Source organism: Pan paniscus, chromosome 8, assembly GCF_029289425.2.
Source record: "Pan paniscus chromosome 8, NHGRI_mPanPan1-v2.0_pri, whole genome shotgun sequence".
In the NCBI taxonomy this organism is placed as follows: domain Eukaryota; kingdom Metazoa; phylum Chordata; class Mammalia; order Primates; family Hominidae; genus Pan; species Pan paniscus.
The window spans coordinates 72,229,666-72,250,870 of record NC_073257.2 but is presented as its reverse complement, the minus strand read 5'-3'; the positions used below and the strand labels follow the sequence as shown (position 1 = coordinate 72,250,870).

The following is a 21,205-nucleotide window of genomic DNA, read 5'->3' as shown; positions in this document are numbered from 1 at the left end:
TCTGTGAAATGATTGCTATATGGCAGGCACTAGGTAAATAATTATATATATTACCTTAGGAAATCCCCAAAACAATGCTATAAGGTAAATACAACTATCCCCCAACCCCTTTTTTTAAAAAATAGGGAAACTGAGGTTCAGAAAACTTAAATGATTTACTCAAGGTACTACAGCTAGGGAGCAAAAGAATAAAATTTGAACTTATCTAGAACATAGATCTTAACTACTACTTATATTAATAAATAGTATTTGATCATTAGAGACCCAAAAGCAAATTCTGAATCAAATATAAGCACAAAAGCAACCTGTCGTAAATTTCTTCTTACTCTACACAGTGAAAGGACTCATAGTTTTTTATTCTTTTTTCTTAAACAAAGCAAGACTTCATTTCTAAATCTCTAGATTTTTACTTCAAATACCAAAAAAGGGGGCTGATTTGTGAGGTCATGGCAAGGGAAAATCCCCAGATAAAAGGTCATTTAAGCCATGGCAAAGACTTGCATGACACATACTGTATTCTAAACCTCCTCTAGGAAAATGCTCAGGTTCTCACAGCCATGTGTAAGCCAAGAGTGGCAAGAGTGCCCATGCTTGTCAAGGCAGCCCTTTACCTGAGGCCAAAAAGTTAACCCATTTCATTTATTTCTTCAAAGAATATTTGGCCATCTGCCTGGCTTAAAGTGGAAGGACTAGATATACAATAGTGAATAAATGCTTCATGGTCCCTGTCTTTCTGGATCTCCCAGTCTGCAATGGGAAAAAGAAATGGGACAAATGTTTAAACACTGAAAATACAAAGTCCAGGATCCAATGAAAGAATGTAAGAATGTACTTAGACTTTGGGGCTAGGGAAGGTCTCTCTGAAATCATGACATTTAAGCTAAGACCTCATCAGTGGCACCAATTATGAAAATAATGGAGAAGAAGAGGACCCCAAGCAAAGGGTACAACATGTGCCCTGAGGTGGGAAAAGGCCTAACATAGTTGAAGAAATGATAGATCAGTGCATGATCTTTCATTTCTTCAAGTATGTAAGATTGGTGTGTGATCTTTCATTTCTTCAAATATGTTAGGTGAGCTGGTGGTAAGTAAGATAGGCACAAGATAACATTAAAACACACACACACACACACACACACCATCATTCAGAGCCCTGTAGGCCAGAGGAAAGGATTTAGATTTCATTCTAAAGGGAATTTAAATTCCTTGTAGATGCTCGATGTTAGACTTTTGTCAGATACATAGTTTGCAAATATTTTCTCCCATTATGTAGGTTATCTCTTTATTCTGTTAATAGTTTCTTTTGCTGTGTAGAAGCTCCTTAATTAGGTCCAGTTTGTCAATTTTTGCTTTTTACAAGCAAAAAACAACCCACCCCATTAACAAGTGGGCAAAGAACATGAACAGACACTTTTTGTTTCTTCTTTTATTTTTGAGACAGTCTCACCTGTTGCCCAGGCTGGAGTGCAGTAGCACAATCTCGGCTCATTGCAACCTCTGCCTCCCGGGTTCAAGCAATTCTCATGCCCCAACCTTCTGAGTAACTGGGATTATAGGCACATGCTACCATGCCCCGCTAATTTTTGTATTTTTAGTAGAGACAGGGTTTCACCATGTTGGCCAGGGTGGTCTCAAACTCCTGACCTCAAGTGATCCACTCACCTTGGCCTCCCAAAGTGCTTGAATTACGGGCGTGAGCCACTGTGCCCAGTCACGCACAGACACTTTTCAAAAGAAGACAGGCATGTGGCCAACAAGCATATGAATAAAAGTTCAGCATCACGGTTCATTAGAGAATTGCACATTAAAACCACAATGAGATACCATGTCACACCAGTCAGAATGGCTATTATTAAAAACTCAAAAAATAACAGGTGCTGGCAAGGTTGTGGAGAAAAGGAAACATTTATACACTGTTGGTGGGAGTGTAAATTAGTTCAACCATTATGGAAAGTGGTGTGGCAATTCCTCAAAGAGCTAAAAACAGAACGACCGTTCAACCCAGCAATCCCATTATTGGGTGTATAAACCAAAGGAATATAAATTGTTCTATCACAAAGGCACTTGCACATGTATGTTCACTGCAGCACTATTCACAATAGCAAAGAATGGAATCAACCTAAATGCCCATCAGTGGTAGACTGGATAAAGAAAATGTACACACACATACACCATGGAATACTATGCAGGTATAAAAAAAGAGTGAGAGCATGTCCTTTGCAGGAACGGAACATAGATAGAGACCATTATCCTTAGCAAACTAACACAGGAACAGAAAACCAAATACCGTATGTTCTCATTTAGTGGAAGCTAAATGATGAGAACACATGGACACAAAAAGGGAAAAAACAGACACTGGGATCTACTTGAGGGTGAGAGGGGAGAGGAGAGGAAAAAGTAACTATTGGGTACTAGGCTTAGTACCTGGGTGGCAAAATAATGTGTAACAAACCTGCACATGTACCCTTGAACTTAATAAAATAATTGTTTGTGTGCATGTTTAGAGGAATTCGAAGCCTCTGAAGGATTTTAAGCAAGGACCTAACTTGGTCTTTTTTCCCTCTTTAAAAAAAACACAAGAGCATGGACTATCTAGAGAATGGATAGGGGGACAAGAATAAAATGAAGGTAACCAGTTAGGAACTTATTGCTTCAGTTCAACTAAGCCATAATGGTGGCTTCAGCTGGGAAGATTGACAGCACTTGATAGATTAGCATGGTGGGTAGAGTGGAGAAGAATCATTGAGTCAAAAATGACTCCTAGATTTCTGGCATAAGCAACTGGATGATAGAGAAAGAAGCAGAAGTGGAAGAGGAATGAGTTTTAAGAAGAATGACAGGCATTCAGGCTTGGACTTGGGTTTGAAATGCTATGAGACATCCAAGTATTTATGTTACATATGCAAGTCCGAAGCTCTGAGGAAAAGTTGGGGCTGTGCATATAAAAATGTGGGAATCATCACAAAAGACATGGGTATTGAATACCAGTGAACAGATGTGATTACCTAGGGAGAAAGCTGAAGTAAGCCAAGAAGGGGCTCAAAAGTTGAGTCCTCAAAAGCAACATTTCAGAGTTTAAAAAAATTTCCTCAGCCAGATGCAGTGGCTCACGCCTGTATTCCCAGCACTTTAGGAGGCCGAGGCAGGCAGATCACGAAGTCAGGAGATGTAGACCATCCTGGCTAACACGGTGAAACCCTGTCTCTAGTAAAAATACAAAAAGACTAGCCAGGTGTGGTGGCGGGCACCTGTAGTCCCAGGTACTTGGGAGGCTGAGGCAGGAGAATGGCGTGAACCTGGGAGGTGGAGCTTTCAGTGAGCCTAGATCTTGCCACTGCACTCCAGCCTGGGCGACAGAGCAAGACTCCGTCTCAAAAAAAAAAAAAAAAAAAAAAAAAATTGCCTCTGACCTCTCTCTTCCGCAGAGCTCCAACCATGACCCTCCTTAGTAAGCACTCAATAAGCGTCAGCTATTGCTACTAGTATTAAGAAAACCAAGAACAGAACCTTGAAGAGCTTTGGATTGCAGAGGCTGGTGGACTAAGCAGCAGCAGCCAGTGATGGCTAGAATATAACAGTGGGAGAAGTGAGAACAGCAGTGTCTGAAATCCTCTGCATGTGATGGTGGTTTACACTTCAGAAAAGTTTCCATTATTTCACATCACTTGTTTCTCATAGTAGCCCTAGGAAGTTAGTAAAACAGGTATTCTTGTTCCTCTTTACTAAGCAATGAACAGTGACAAAGAGAGAGCAAAATCTCTAAGGCTGAGTGCAGTTAATGACAGGTCTGGATTTCCTGATTCTGATTCTCAGAAGTCAGAGCTATGGGCTGAATTGCTTCACTACAAATTCAGGACCCTGCCCTCCAGAATATTTTACCGGAATTCATATAGAGTAAATATGTTTTTATATTATGTATTTTTTATTTTTCTTAAAAATATATAATATTTTTTATTTTAAGAAATAAAATTAGCCCAGCTAATTTTGTATTTTTAGTAGCGATGGGGTTTCTTCATGTTGGTCAGGCTGGTCTCAAACTCCCGACCTCAGGTAATCTGCCTGCCTCAGCCTCCCAAAGTGCTGGGATTATAGGTGTGAGCCACCGCACCCCGCCTTTTTTTTCATACCCTTAAAAAATTCCTATTAACAAAAGCCTTGGCTTCAAGATAAGAGCTAGAGGCAGGTGGCTTGATTTCCAGTTCTGGCTCCACTATATATTAGCTGTGTAACCTTGAGCTCACTATTTAAAAGCTTTGTGGCTCCCTTTTTGGCCGGGTGCAGTGGCTCACACCTGTAATCCCAGCACTTTGGGAGGCCAAGGCAGGTGGATCACCTGAGGTCAGAAGTTAAAGACCAGCCTGGCCAACATGGTGAAACCCCACCCATTTCTACTAAAAAGATAAAAATTAGCCAGGCATGGTGGCACATGCCTGTGGTCCCAGCTACTCAGGAGGCTGAGGCAGGAGAATCGCTTGAACCTAGGAGGCAGAGGTTGCAGCAAGCCAAGATCGTACCACTGTACTCCAGCCTGGGTGACAGAGCAAGACTCCATCTCGAAAGAACTAAATTAATTAAAAAATAAATAAATAAAAGCTTTGTGGCTCTATTTTCTTATCTACAAAATGGAAAAAGTAATAGTACCTCAGGGTTATTAGGATTAAATTAGCTAATCCACTTTAGAACAGTTTAGAATAAATATCTTTACCTAATAAAAATAATAACAGTAATAAAATTTTATTACTGTTAGGTTTTTCTTTCACTGCTAAAACACGAATGAACAGTTTTCCAGTATTTTTTTCCAGCCCTTTGACTTAAGATACTTTTTAATCACAAGTGAACAGAAAAGAACAATCAAAAAAGCCCTACTTATTGGTATTAGTGAAGAAACAAAGCTACCTGAATTGGGAATTACTTTAAAACTGCACTGTAGTGTATTTTAGTTACATAAAGTAATTAAAATTAATGTTTAGAAAAAAGTCTTAGTCCATGATTTCTGTAACTACAGAGAAGGAAAAAGAGAAAAGAAGGGAAAGAGAGGTGGGTAGGGAGAGAAACAAAGAACTAGAGTAAAGACCTCTTTGTCCTCAGTGGGCTCAGGCTTTCCTTAAGCCATGACACAGCTAAGTCTTAAAGATGAGTAAGAGTTGAACTACAAAGGTGGATTTCATTAGGGAAAGAAATCTGAACTTTCAAGGAGGTGGCATTTGAAACAAATTTGAAGGGTAGAAGAGGAATTAGCCACAGATGATAATCAGAGAAGGCAAGTATAGGTGGATACAAAATCATGAGCAAAGACAATGAAGTTGGAAAACAATTTGTAGTTGATACCTGGCATGTAATCTAGATCCTCATAGTGAAGTCTGTGGACCACAGTATCAGCATGCCTAAAAGTCTGTTAGAAACACAGAATTTCAGGCTGGGCATGGTGACACGCCTGTAATCCCAGCACTTTGGGAGGTTGAGGCGGGCAGATCACCTGCGGTCAGGAGTTCAAGACCACCCTGGCCAGCGTGGTGAAACCCCATCTGTACCAAAAATACAAAAAATTAGCCAGGCATGGTAGTGGGCGCCTTTAATCCCAGCTACTCAGGAAGCTGAGGCAGGGGAATCACTGGAGCCCGGGAGGTGGAGGTTGCAGTGAGCCAAGATCATGCCTTTGCATTCCAGCATGGGCGAGAGAGCAAGACTCTGTCTCAAAAAAAAAAAAAAAAAACCAAAAAACAAAACAAAAAAAAAACAAAAACAGAATTTCAGACACACTGACCTACTGAATCAGAATCTATACTCAAAGACTCCTGTGTAATGCAGATTAAACTTTGAGAAGCACTGTTCCAGAACATTTGACTGGCTCTCAAATTATCGAGTTTTTAAAAAATTTTGATGCTGGCCCCATCCCGAAAACTTCTATATAAACTGGTATGGGATGTGGCCTGGATATTGTTGTTGTTTTAATCTTCCCAGGTAAGTCTAATGTGCAACCAAGTTTGAGAACCACTGGAGATTGCAAAACAGCTTTTCAGTGAGGGACAGTGGGAATTAAGCCTAAAAAAGGTTCATTGGGCTGGACCAGAGAGCTTCAGATGCCAAACTAAAGATAGGAGACCCTTTTTAAAGCTAGGCATTAGGGTCTAAAATCCACAGGTATGTCCATTCGCCTATAAAAAACGAGTCAGTTCTGTACCAGAGCATGCTCCTGACTTGAAGATGTGATGTATGCAGTACATATTTAACTGTAAAGTATCAGCTGCCATGAAAATCCAATGAATTGCTGTTTCCAAGTTTGTTTGTTTTTTTTTTTTTGAGACTGACTCTCGCTATGTTGTCCAGGCTGGAGTGTGATGGCACGATTTCAGCTCACTGCAACCTCTGCCTCCTGGGTTCAAGCAATTCTCCTGCCTCAGCCTCCTGAGTAGTTGGGATTATAGGTGCCTGCCACCTCACCCGGCCAATTTTTGTATTTTTAGTAGAGACTGGGTTTCACCATGTTGTCCAGGCTGGTCTTGAACTCCTGATCTCAGGTGATCCGCCCCCCTCCCCTGCCCCCGGCTTGGCCTCCCAAAGTGCTGGGATTACAGACGTGAGCCACCGTGCGTGGCCCTGTTTTCGTATATTTTAAAATGTTTCTTAAAAATACAGTGAAATGGCTAAAAGGAATGATTGGTTTTCTGATTTAGTTTCTCCCACCTTTAGGTTTGAAAGGCATACAAAACCCAAAGCAAGACAGATTCCTAAGTGCAACTGCGTCTATCTCATATCCATTATCTAAACCAGAAAAGGGAGATGAGTCAAAATTCTATTTCTGAAATGTCATCTTGATGGCTTCTGCCCTCACACCTTCCCATCAGATGGCGCTGTCATCACAGTTTATACCAAGTGTCAATATTTTTATAGCAAGTACACAGTCACTTAGCCAAGGTTCTCATGCTTTTTATGCAACATTGTACTTGGTGTAAAGTCTTTTGTCCAATGAATGACCTTCCTGTACCCAGTGTGGTTGGGACCAACAGGCTCTGATTGCATAACCAAGAAAAGAAAAAGTTATAAGAGGAACTAACTCCCACTTAAAAAAAATCACCCAAAACATCCTCACTGGGATATAAGTGGGCATAATTCACAGCATTTTTTTAAATGATAGAAACATATCCAATATATCCAGAAAGATAACATTTGCTTGGATTGAGGTGAGAAGAGAAAGGCCTTGCTACTCATTACGAAATTAACCTGGGAAGTTGGATTGGTTTTTAGGAGACATGGAGAAAAGTAGTGATGATCACACATCTACATAAATATTAAAAATTATCAAGCCAGGCCAGGCGCAGTGGCTCATGTCTATAATCCCAGCACTTTGGGAGGCCGAGGCAGGTGGATCACTTGAGGTCAGGAGTACAAGACTAGCCTGGCCAACATGGTGAAACTCCATCTCTACTAAAAATACAAAAAATTAGCCGGACGTGGTGGCACACACCTATAATCCCAGCTACTCGGGAGACTGAGACAGGAGAATTGCTTGAACCCGGGAGGCGGAGGTTGCAGTTAGCTGTGATCATGCCATTCCATTCCATTCCAGCCTGGGCGACAGAGTGAGACTTCGTCTCAAAAAAAAAAAAAAAAAAAAAAAAAAAAGAAGCTGTGTATTTATAATAGCTGAAGTATGATATACAAATTATATATCAAGCTTCAAAAAGTCAGGGGGAGGGGTTTAGAGAAAGCAGGGAGTGAGACTGTAGTAACATTATCATAGGACCATCTAAGAAGCCTGGTGCCTACAAGATTAGGATTAAATGATAAAAACAGGTGAGAAAATCCTGATCATCATCTTCTGATTTGCCCACCCTCTGCAAGATGATCTACCCAAGTGAGTCACTTTCCTTCTTTGGAACCTCAGCAGAGTCACAGGGGAGGGGTGTTGAAATCACATAGGAGGAATTGATACTTTCATGTTCTTGGCTCCAAGCGTTAGTGACCTGGGGCATGGAGGTCAGTAGCACTTTTAATACTAAAAAGGAAGCCAGGTCCTGTAGGGGGGCAGAGAGAGGAAGTGCTCTACCAACATGTTTCCATAAGCCAGGCTGTCCTAGGTGACCCATCTAAAGAGGAAGATACTTGTCTGAGGTAAGTAAACATCTTCAAGGTCACTGGAACTCCTGGGCCCCAAGAGAAGTCGAATTCTAAAGGTTGTCCTAGATCTGCAAATATAGTCTGTTGTTTATATGGGAGTGAGCAGGGTTATTCTTAAAATTGTTCTTGCCTTACTCAGGATTTCTATAGGAGCTGTATCTTGTTCTCAGGCAGGTAGGCATGCAAGTTTGTCAGCTTTTCACACTAAACAAGGAGGAGAGACAATATATGGGAAGAACTTTGTTTTATGGAAAAGGCAAATTCATACCACAATAGCACACAAAAGTATGAAAACCTCTGCCAAAGAATGATTTATTTTGACACAGTAAGACTGGTTATAAAACACAGATGCTTCATGCAGGAATCCTCCAGCAAGACAAGACATTCTCAGTGGAGCCTCCACTAAAAAGCTCAAATAAAAATAATTCATCCCATTATGACTGACATGGACAGGAAAAGCGAAAGTTCTTTGCAGTGGTAGAAGTTTGTCTCTAATTTTAATTTGGTTATGGAAAAGAAATTTCATTGTAATGAAGTAATGACGCTTTTCTTCCTTTTGAAAGATTAGTTGAATTTTTGGAGAAGTGAGAGACTTACAAAGCATTCAGAAATAGCTGAGATGCTCTATCCTGACTCCTTATCTCTGGCCCTTTCTGCACATGGAAGTCCCAAACTTCTTACATTTTGATATTTAGGGAAGTCTCAGAGATTACCTCTCTCAGCCACCTCATTTCACAGATAAGACTAAGGCCCAAAGGGCTACAAATGGCTTCCCCAAGCAGCTGAATAACCTGAGCTTCAGACAGAACTAGAAGAGGGTCTTCCCAGCACAGTCTAAAACCGTCACCAAACCAAACTGGGTGTTTGCCCGTGCACAATGGACAGTCGAACACCAAACACCAAAGCACCAGGTTTTTGCAGGAGAAAGGTGTATTGCCACTTGACTGACAAGGAGACAGGAGGAACCACTCAAATCTGTCTCTCCAAGCTGGGGGCTGGGTCATGTTTCAGAAGCATAGGGTAATGAGGCATGATCTGACTGGATCCTGCAATGGGGTGACGCCAAGGCCCTATCTGACTGGATCCTGCAATGGGGTGACGCCAGGGCTCTATCTGACTGGATCCTGCCATGAGACATAAGCTTCTTAATTAGCTCCCCAGTCTGAGAACTTAGGTTCCTCCTATGGTTGCATATTTAGTTCATCTGGGCATGCTCACATTATGTGACCTTCATCCTGGGGGTGTCCGTGGCAACTCAAAAACAACTCACAACTTTGTTACATAAAAGTTGAGGGCCGGGCGTGGTGGCTCATGCCTGTAATCCCAGCACTTTGGGAGGCCAAGGTGGGCGGCTCACGAGGTCAGGAGATCGAGACCATCCTGACTAACATGGTGAAACCCCGTCTCTACTAAAAATACAAAAAAATTAGCCAGGCGTGGTGGTGGGCACCTGTAGTCCCAGCTACTCGGGAGGCTGAGGCAGGAGAATGGTGTGAACCCAGGAGGCAGAGCTTGCAGTGAGCCAATTTCGGGCCACTGCACTCCAGCCTGGGCAACAGAGCAAGACTCCGTCTCAAAAAAGAAAAAAAGTTGAACCAGGTGGTCTGGTGCAATTACAAAACACAGATACAATAATAAGCAAGGCTCTCTGGAGGTCACCTAGAAAAGCTCACTGCCTTCTAAGAGCTTTCCAGTACACCTTAGGGCCTTGTCCTCTAAGGCATCTAGCAGGTAGCAGCATCATGTTAAACCACCCCATAGGGAATGGAGGGCCTCTATTCCCTAAGACTTTTCTATTGAATGGCAAGTAAGGCTTACACTAGTTGTCTTAAAAAAAAAAAAAAAAGAAAGAAAAAGAGAAAAAGAAAAAGAAAGCTAAACTCACTATCTACTGTCTCTTTCCACAGGATCATAAGTTTTTACTGCCAGTATTGAGAAATTCGTGGAAGAAATGTCAGCAGGAAGTAAAAATTCACTGAGAAGTGTGTGTGTGTTCGCTGCTTCCACACATTAATGGCATGATTTTTTTTATGCAAAAAGAAAAGAAAAGAAAACCACCCACATTTTAATTTAGCATGAGCCAATTTACAGAGCATGGAAATCACTTTCATTTCCGGATTGGCGCGTGTGCAATTAGCAATGCAGTGTATATACAAGAAGCCATGCTGTTAACAGTTTATCTCAAGTAATTTGGTGTCATTTACAAAAGGAAGAAATTCCTGCCATCAGAAGGGACAGAAGGAGATGGAATGATCAAATCACAGAGAAACACTAAAATTACTAAATCTACAACAGCTCGCCTTATTTTTCTTGGACCCAAACTGTCAGGGTATAAACACTATTTGTTTCTTTTTTAAAACATCGATAGTTTTGCTGTAAATAATAACACTGTATAAATTCTAACAGAAAAATAGAATAAAATGTTGATAAGGCACTGCCTCTTAGAACACAAACAGAATATTGCAAATGCATTTAACAAATAGGGGTCTCAAGTGACTTCACCCTAGAAGAGGAGGGCGGGATTCTGGGTGGGGGTGACTCTTCACTGATTCTTGTATATTAGCAATTATAATGTTTGTATATGCAAAACTGCTAGCTTGATTTTAAAAAAAAACAAATCTTTAAAATCTGCTGCAAATTTAAATAATTCCCAAAATGAGGAATTCTGTAGTTCTGTGAAAAATTTTTTTCTTCAGAATACTAATATTTTGATGCATGTGTATCACCTTATTTTGATTAAATCTTTTCCAATTTTGCAAACACTACAGTATACTGCAACACAAAAGATTTTATCTGTAAACACAAAGCCCTTCATCTAATATTTGTTGCTATTGCCAATTTTTCAATGAAATGACCTAAAAACAACAAAAAAAATAACCTATACGGTAGTTGCTTTAGGGGGTGGGGGGATGCTATCTGTTAGTGCTTAAAAGGGGGTAAATGCTTGCCGCTTTAGAGGTGGATGGTGCTCATAAAAGGCCCCAGTCGGGGGTATTTAAAAAGGACTGAACAGAAATCCTTAGCTAGTAGAATGGCAGCACGCTGTAAAATTATTACTGTATTGTGTACTGGCTATAAGATGTAGACACCTTTCAGTAAGCCAATCATTTGTAACCATTCTAGCAGTGTCATATTAGGTTAATAAGGCTGCTGTGTTTTAAAGGGCATTTTTATTTGGGTTTTGGTGAAATTCTTTAATTTGTTGATTATATTCACATAAAATCAGCATTCATTGACACATAGCTCTAATGACATATGTATGAAAAACCATACACTGGATGACCTAGTCGATTATTTAAGCATAAAATAAATTGTGTTAAACTCTTCACCTATCTGTGCTCTACAGTCTCCTTGTGTTTTCTGGCAAAAGGTAGTTGTCTAATCCCTTGTCATATGAGTCCTGGCCAATCCACCCCATTGGTCCTCTTTGTGCCTCTGTGGTCACTGAAGAGATAGTCTCTAACATTCATATGTGCCCTGCAAGCTCCCAGCTTATAAATTCTGTGCATTTCATGGGGGAGCCAGGAATTAAAGATTAATTGACAAGTAAGCTTTGCCCACATCTGTTCAGGCCATCTCGAAAAGTGAAGAATTGGAGATACTATAGCCAGCATGTCAAAAAGTTGACTGGCACTTCTAGGAACCATCAACATGCAGTTGCTTTTAGCCCACAGAGCTTGTTTTTGTTTTGTTTTATTAATTTACATTTATTGTCCATTCTTACAAGTTGGGACATTTCACATAGTTAAGTTGCTAACGTCTCTTAAAAAGCAAGATTTGGCAACAATGGACCTCATTCCCAGAAGGTAACAACCTGCTAGAGCCAAGTTGTCCCTGCCCTCTCCAGCCAGGTGTGGGGTCTACAGGTATCACTGCCACAGCCTCATTTCTTATATTTGTACATCCTGACTGTGAATTTGCAACCCATACACTGCGTGAATCTAAATTCTACTGAGGCAGAGACCATGGCTGTTTTAACTTTTATTCTAGTTACCAGCTTAGCATATGGTAGTAGTGATAGTAGTAACTGTGATCATCATCACTAAAACTGGAGTGCTCACTACATGCTATTCTCTGTTCTAAGCACATTCCATTTACTTACTTAGTCCTCATATCTACTTTATGAATTAGGTACTGTCTTTCTTTGATGGTAATGACCCTTTTATAAAATTAAATGAGTGCTAAGAGACTTTCAGCAATGTTATATATTGCCTGTCCATTAAAGATTGTTGCCAAATGGAATGAGTTGTCCCCAGCAAGGATTCACTATCAATGCAGAAGAAATGCATGGATAATCTACTTTGCATAAAGAATGGGGCTAGGTTGCATCTGCATGGTATCCCAAATAAATAAAATGTGCCACTACCCTTGCACCAAAATTATTTTATGATGGGTAAAGTTAGACCCTTGAGAGGTTTTTAAAAACAAAAAACAAAACAAAAAAAAACAAAAAAAAAAACAACTTTCCCAAAATGCCTCTCTGTAAAGCCAGGATCAGAATATAGGTGTCCTAACTTCCTATCTAAGAGTTACAAATTTCTGACTCAGTCTTTGAGAGAAGGTGTTTATCCTGAACCAGAAACTCAATGATGTATACCTGTTTAGGTATTAAATAGTTGTGTTTATATGCCCAAAAATTTGACTTTAGGTATATGTGATATGCTTTGGTTCCGATCAAGCAGGAGGTCATAAGTTTACTCAGAAGTATCCAAAATATGACATTCAAGATTTAACTTGCATATGTGTGTATATGCATATATTTATACATGTATATGTAGATTGAATGTGACGTTATGTATTTCTAACATAATATTTGGCCTGCCAGCTTATAAATATGTATTTAAGCTTTTCATTGACTGACATTACTGTAAAAAATGAATTATGATTGAGAAGTTCTGGATATTTGCTGTTTTTTTCATTTTATATTCTTACTAAATTATTGAATTTGTTAAATTAAAATGTGCTATCACTGTATTGCCAAATTATGGCAATACACTATGCAGTATTATTTCAATACTTTTAAGAGGCATCTATTACTTCATTGAACACATAAGCAGCTAGCCTCCTTTCCTCTGTAAATAAGGACTTTTTGGCATCCTGATGTTCCTCGCTGTTCATTTGGTATCATCCTGGAGTTCCATCAAGACTGAGGATTTTCTCCATGGCCAATAAACTATTGTCAGCATCAGCTCACGTTTGGCTGTATGACAGGGATATGTGAGAAGCCCAGAAATAAATCACAAAAATAATAAGGCATCTTCTGAGTCTCTCTGAAGAAGCCAGTGATCCAAAAACTAACTTCTTATCTGAGTGAGTCTTGGTATTCTTGATTTGCTTGAAGAGGCTGTGACATATTACAAGGTGTGTAATTTCCCAGGCATATCACACTGCTTCTGTTTCATGAATTGATCAAATTGTCCAGAAGTAAACATTTACAAGATTGAGATTTGAACCAAACTTTTCAAGAGTTCTTTTAATAAGAGGTGGAAGGCAGTGGTGTAATTTCTTTACACGGCTACCTGGCTAAACATGTACCAATACAAAAATTAAATAATAGAGCGGATTCCAATAAGTATCCTTAGTAACAAGCCCAACAGCTTTCATTTCTTTAATAGAATGAAATGCAGATAGTTCAAAAATAGAGCAAAATGAAATTTACCATATCTACTGCACTTATTCATTGTTAGCTACATATGATATGTGCAAGTAGGTGAACATGAAGTGAAGAATTTTTACTCTTCAGCCCCTAGTGCTTCCTGAGTTAGGGAGTAAAATGCCCTGAGGGTTGCATTTCCAACTGGACATCCTGAGACTCCTCACCAATTCCAAAAGCGTTCCATAGCAAAGTTGAGATGAACATGCTCAGAGGATTCTAAGGCAGTGAGCAGAACCACCTTAGAATGCCACAGGAAGCACACCAGAGGCAATACCTATGAGGACTTTTTTTCTAGGACCACCATGGAACTCTGATATCCCCAAAAACGTGATCTCCCTGCCTGATTTCCCCCAACATCCTCAATTACCGCTTCTCCTTTGTCATCTAACTCAACCATTGGCATAATTCTGAGAGCTGGGATAGAATGATGGCTTGCCAGCTTTTCAAAAATGTTCTGTCACATGACGTATGTCACCAGGTCTTCATACTAGACTGTACACTCCCTGGGGACAGGGACTTTGTTTTGTTCTATGCTATATCTATAGTACCTAGGATAGTGCTTGCCACCTTATGAGTGTTCAAGAAATATTTGTTGAGTGCAAGAATGAATGAGTCAGCAAACATCAGAGGGCAAGGAGCAGTAAATAGGGAATGTTACTCTATACCATTTTCTTTACAGGCTCAACCAACTTGGAAATTGAAGGAAAGCACAGCTTTTGATTCTAATGACTTCATTCACCAAGGACTAGCTTGTGTCACCAACCTCCACTGGTCCATTCCAGTTGCACAACCTCCTTCTTAGCCAAAAAGTCCTTAGTAATTGGGGTATGGATGTTCCAATACCTCATGAGCAAAGAGCACACAGCCATGCTGCTGAAGTGGCCATCCTTCCTGTGGCCACGGGCTATGGTGCTCATCCTCATCACTGACTGGCCACTGAGAAACCAGGCAAGAGTGCGGAGAACCCATCATGAACCTTCCTGTCTATAACAAAGTTCGTTTGGTTGCCTCCACCTTGGTGTTGCTGAGTAAATGTGTTTCACCATTCACCACAGCTCCTCTTCCTTTCCCTGTTTCCTCTAAAATCCAGCTTACTTTATTCATTTCTATCCCACATCTCTGTTTAATATCATTAGAGGAAGGAAAAGAAGGCAAACGAATGCTATTCTGTTTAAAATCCTTCTTTCTGGCAAGCCAGATATCTACCTCATTTTCATCCCCTCTCTCTCAATGCCAGTAAGAGGAGGATGGAATAAAGGAGCATGTAACTGAGAAGACAAAGATGGATCATGTGGTTCTCCAAACCTATGCATCCCTCCAATCATTCTTCTCATTTCACAACATGTACTCAGTGCCTACCACCTTCCAGGTGCTCTCCCAGGCACAGGATACATCAGTTCCCTACCCACTCCCGTCAAAGTGAGGAGAATACCACCACCCTCTGTGTGAAATCTAAATTAGGGCTCCTCAGGACAGGAAACTGTAGAATTACTTGTGGAAATAAAACTACCGCAGCACATCATAGGCAGTGCATGCTGAAGAACGTGAGAAGACATGTAGAATGGGGAGGAACAGCCCTGTGGCTGCTGAGTGTAACCAATGCACTTTCTCTTTTTTTGAGATGGAGTTTCACTCTTGTCACCCAGGCTGGAGTGCAATGGTGTGATCTCGGCTCACTGCAACCTCCGCCTCCTGGGTTCAAGCGATTTTCCTGCCTCAGCCTCCCAAGCAGATGAGATTACAGGCGCCCGCCACCATGCCCGGCTAATTTTTTTTGTATTTTTAGTAGACACGGGGTTTCACCATGTAGGCCAGGCTGGTTTCGAACTCCTGACATCGGGTGATCTGCCCGCCTCAGCCTCCCAAAGCATTGGGATTACAGGTGTGAGCCGCCCAGCCCCACTGCACTTCCATATTCTGCCTGCTAGTCAGAATTAAGTGGGACTCAAGGCCTGACAAAAATATTTCAATAGAAAACTTTAAAAACATTTTAAAGGTAGCTAACCAACTCTATAATACTGTATAAGCCCATCTGACTTCCAGAGATTCTGAATTTAGGTGAAACCAGTTGTAACTTTGAACTCATGCATGATGTTCTCCTTCCATATGTCAACTCCTACATAAATTTGACCACTTCACAGAGTCTGTCCCTGCCGATGCCAGTCCACACTGGCAACTGGTAAACTAAAGGAATACCTCACAATGTGGCACTCAACTCTACATCCTCTGGTAGTCCCCTTGCTCTCCAACAAGGCTTGTGCTTTCCACATTTCCATGAGCAGAGCTGGGTATACAGATGGTTTGTAATGTTGAGCTTCACATGCCTAATCATTTAACTGTTCTTTATGGTAAAGCCTTAGACTTCAACTATGCTGCAATACACATCTGATAGCTCAGTCTGGGCGCACCCCCCACCCACTGGAAGCCAGTGCTTAAGTGCAGCGAAGAGTGGAGCTAGAGCTATCACACAGCCTGGCTTTCTGACACTGCTATCATAGTGTGCCTTGCCCAGGTGGAGGCTGAAATAAGTAAAGAATATCTAGGGAAAAGCCTATGAAATATTAGCCTATTTAAGAACATGTGGCTCTAAAGAATAATAAAATAAAACAGATGTAGTGGTGACAGCTGTAGCATTGTAAGCTTTAGAGTAGCCCTCATGCTTCTGGCCATGTTAACACTAGATTCTCAAGTTCCTTAGGCCAGAGTGGTCACACTGAAGTGTCTATGGAGACTAGGCAGGTCATCTAAGCAAAGGGGTTGTTGTAGACTATTGTACATAAATAATAGCTGCCTCTCCCTGAGGGTGGATTACACTTCCCAGCCCCAATGCCTTCACCCTTGCCATGGAACTTGCTTTGGGCAATGAAATAACAGCAGATACTTCAGGAGATAGTGTATTTTTGTTAATGTACCCTTTCCTCACTCCAGTGATGCTCCAGAGAGACTGTTCCCTGCTCTGCTGCTGGGATGAAGATGATGTGGAGCAGAACCACAGTCAACCCACCATAGATAAGCAATGTGAGCAAGAAATAAACCTTTCTAGTAAGCCAGAGATGTTTTAGTCATTTGTTACTGTGGCATAACCACTGCCCCAATTAATATACAAGTCAGGTATAAGACATTAAGGGCTGATGGGTATCGGGTAAGCAAATTCCTCTTCTAATGAGGCTGCCTTGTGGGAATATAAGCCCAGCTCTACCAGATTTTGAAGTTTTTTAAATATTGGCGACTAATTTTTTTTCCCTAATAATATTGTATGGGCCAAATGAAACATGCCTGTGGGTCACCGTTTTCAAGCTCTGCCACTAGCTCTTGGCATTTGCAAAATGGACACGTTCTTAGATCATGCTACACAAATTTATTAATGTATGATTTTTGATCACACCCTGTGAGACTAGTGTGCATAAGCAAATAACTCCTGAGTCGGATTCATAGACTACCCCTTATCCCCACCTCAGTACAGCTTGGTTTTTCTCTGTGCACCATTTCAAACCCTGGAACTCTAAGGATCTCAAGGAGTCACTTAAGCTTTTTTACTCACATTTTATTGCCTTCTTAGTGAAGACTTCACCAGTCCATTTGGGTTTTGTATGGTTCCCTGCCTACCTGTATAACCACATCTCATGCCATCTTATCTCTTTCTCTCATTACACTTTAGACCAGTGATAAAGTGTAGCCCATGGACTGGGCTTAGTCTGAGAAGCCCTTGTTACCTGTCTGCAATGAGACAAGAAACCTGAGCCAGAATGTAAATTGACTGCATTACTAAGCATATTCCTTAGTTCAGCTGATCTAAAAAATACAGTATGTTAACTTATGTAATACATAGTGCTCCCCATATAGTCTTATGTTGTATTTATTTCAGAACATATCTTGGTTTTATGACTAGAATAAAGCTTTTTTGAGTCCATGGGTCTCAGCTCTTATTCCTTTTTATTCCTGATACATACATATGTCTAGAGCGGTGACTTGGACACAGTATAAACTAAATAAATACCACTTGAGCTGAATTTGATTTACAGCCATACCCACCATACATCCGTGTCCCACTTTCATCCCCTCATGCAGATTCCAAGCTTCTCTTGAAAAATCAGAAGAGCTGACAAATCTAGGCCTGAATTCCTGCATTGCAGTATTTTGTTAGAGCTAACTAAGCACTGTTTTTGGTTGGAGCATGTGCTCTCAAGTTTTCTACAGTCTCTACTATTCTATATGCCTTGCACAAGGCCCTGTGGCACTTGATTTTTGACCATTGTAAAGCCAAAAGAGTTTAGATTGCAGCTACCATTTTGCCCCACTAGGGTTAGAAGAGTTGCAGCCATTACAGAACGTAGCCACTCAGGCTGCCTGAACAGTTCTTTTCTGTTATTGTTTAACCAGGAAGATTTTCATTTCAGCCAGAAAGATGGCTCATTTTTCTAACACCAATTTAGCAGAGGCTGTGCGTACTTGGGTGATTCAAAGAGTCATCTAAAGATCTGATGCCATGACACATACCAGATGACTTTAACAACCTTCCCATCACATGTCCTTGGCACAAAATGGAAAAACACTATGATGACACCTGACAGTAACAGAAGTCTCATGAAATACTGTGGTGGGGGAGTTGTTATAAAGCTCTTCTCAGCAAGACTTCACTGGGGGTGGAAGCACAGCAACACTCAAAGGCAAACTGAAGTTTTGATACCTTACAGTGAGTCACTGAAGATGTGAGTGGTTTTCCTTGACATTCACAGCATTCACAAGATACTGATCCAAAGCTATACTTATTTGTGCTTCCCTTCATCCCTCATTTATTTATTCAATAAATGTTTGCATGACTACTAGTGCCAGGCCTTGTACTAAATGCTATGGATACAGCAATGAATAAGAAGGACAATAAACAAGTGTACAAATAAACAAGGTAATTATAGTGGCAGATGCTATGAAGGTAATAAAAATGGTGATGTGACGGAATAATTGGGGGGAATCAAGATACTCTAGAGAGGGTATGCAAAGAAGGCATAGAGAGGGTGACATTTGGAAGCTGAGATGGAGCTTCCCTGGCAGCCCTCTGCCAATAAGTACAAATGAGACAGGATGAGAAAAGAAGGCCCTTGACATTTTTTGAGAAACAGAAAGAAGAAGCTGGTGTGGCTAGAGCCGTGCTATGCAGAGCATCAACCAGTAACAAGATCAAGAACTTGTACCAGCCTGTAATTCTGTACCATTTTCTTCTCAAGAAAATATTACAACATATATTAGCATAAAGCACAAAACAGTAAGTGCCACATGTGTTGGCTGTTATGATTGTTAATAGTATTATTCCATTTTCATAATGATCTCAGAATTGGTTGACGAAGTGAACTGGAAATGGCCTAGCAGAGAGCCTTGCACATATTAGACACACAGTAAATACTAGTTTAATGAATGAATGCTTAGTGGAAGAGCAGCATTTGAGTTGGAACTTGAGAAGCAAGTATGACTTTAATATGTGAAGAAAGGAGGTCTAGGCAAAAGGAATAAGAGGCTAGAAGGCATAAAGCCATCCAAAGAAGTGTGAGCAAAATTTGTTTTGATCATAATTTAAGGAGAAAGGAGGAACAAAGATGGAAAAGAGTGACTTACCATTAAGAGACATCACAAGAATTGTAGGCACTGCTTTCAGCAGCCATCTTCATCAATCATATCTTGTGTGCATTTGCTCGCATCGGCATGTTTGCAAAAAGTAGCTGCTCAATGACTGCAAGGCTCTATTACACACTGGGCTCGCCATGCAAGACTCTAAGGCTTGGGAACCTGAGTCCATATTTGAAAAGTGTTTCTGAGTTAACTGGGAGATATACCTGGGCTTGAAAACCTATCTTTCTGGACATGTACCATAGGAATCCATCTTCACGTAACCTTAACAAAGCAATTTCTCATCCCTCTCCCAAGTAAGTGAAGCATAGTTTTCACCAAATGCATTTTCTAAAGCCAGTTGAATAAGAATAAAGAAGCCATTGGATGAGTGTGTCATTTGCATGATTTAAAAGCTAATCAAGATCAACTGCAGAACAAGAAACAACTACTTATGAAATCCTAATTGTTGACTGACTGACATGAGGCAACACGAGCAAACTAAGGCCCAGAGAAGTTAAATGACTCTTTCAAGGTCTCACAGACAGCTTGTGGTAGAATCAAGACTAGAATTCACATATTGCACCACACCCTACTGCCTCCCACTTGGTTTATGGATGAACCTAAAGAGTCATGTATAGGGGATGGTGCAAAAAGGTATCTCGCTCCAGCTGGATTCACCTGAGGTCTTTGTGACTGCAAATCGAAATGTTATGAGGACTCGTTGGCCCTTATCTTTTATTTAAGAGGAATTTTTAAAGTGTATTTTAACTGACAAATAATTGTATGCATTCATAGGGTACAGAGTATTGTTTTGATACATATAATGTAGTGATCGATTAGTGTCGTTATCATATACATCATCTCAAATATTTGTCATTTTTTGGTGTTGTGAAAGTTTAATATCCTCCTATTTGAAACTATATATTATTGTTAACTATAGTCACCCTACGGTGGTATAAAACACTAGAACTTATTTCTCATTTCTCCTCTAGCTGCAATTTTGTATCCTTTAAACATTCAGCCTGTTGAGCATCTTCTCTCTTCCTTTGTCTTCCCTCAGAGTCCTCTTGTTGGGTCTCCTGCTACTTCTCTAGGTGCTCCTGATTAGTTGGTCCCAACGAGATCCTCTTCTCCTACCCATCCTTTTACCATTGGGATAGACCAAAACTCTGAGTGATCTTATCCATTCCCAAAACTTTAGTAAATATTAATGTGCTGACAATTCCTAGTCTTTATCTCCCCCCACCATATCTCTGCCCTAAGCTCCAGAACTCATGTATCAGCAGCCTTCAAGGTCTCTCCACTCAGATACCCCACAGGCTCTTCAAACTCCTCATATCCAGAAATGAATACATGCCCATCCCCTCAAAAGAAGTCAGCTCAGATACTCTTCTCTGTGAATGGCATCACCATCCATCTCTTGCCCAGGTCAGACACTTGAGAAACACTCAGGTAATCCCCCTGCTACTCCATCCAGTTCAAAAACATGTCCATCATATCTCCTAGTCTCTTCAATTGTCGCCATTCACACAGCCCTACCTTAGGTCCTAAGTTCTCATCTGAGTAACTGCAATAACCTCCTAACTGGTATTTCTACCTCTGACAATTGAATATAGCTTTTTTTTTTTTTTTTGAGATGGAGTCTCGCTCTGTCACCCAGGCTGGAGTGCAGTGGCACAATCTCGGCTTGCTGCAACCTCTGCCTCCCAGGTTCATGCAATTCTCCCTGCCTTAGCCTCCTGAGTAGCTAGGATTATAGGCGCCCACCACAATGCCCAGCTACTTTTTGTATTTTTTTAGGAGAGATGGGGTTTCACCATGTTGCCCAGG

General features: G+C 40.7%; 1 protein-coding gene across 31 annotated transcripts in view; it reads left to right on the top strand.

Moving 5' to 3' along the window:
• Window positions 1–12,580, top strand: part of ANK3 (ankyrin 3) — a 709,526-nt gene extending 696,946 nt beyond the window's left edge. For all 31 annotated transcript variants that reach the window (XM_057298899.1, XM_055092833.3, XM_055092837.2 and 28 more), the window contains one exon: window positions 10,026–12,580. The gene's annotated coding sequence lies outside the window, so the exon portion shown is untranslated. The remainder of the gene's footprint in view (window positions 1–10,025) is intronic.
• The last annotated feature ends 8,625 nt before the right edge of the window (window positions 12,581–21,205 follow it).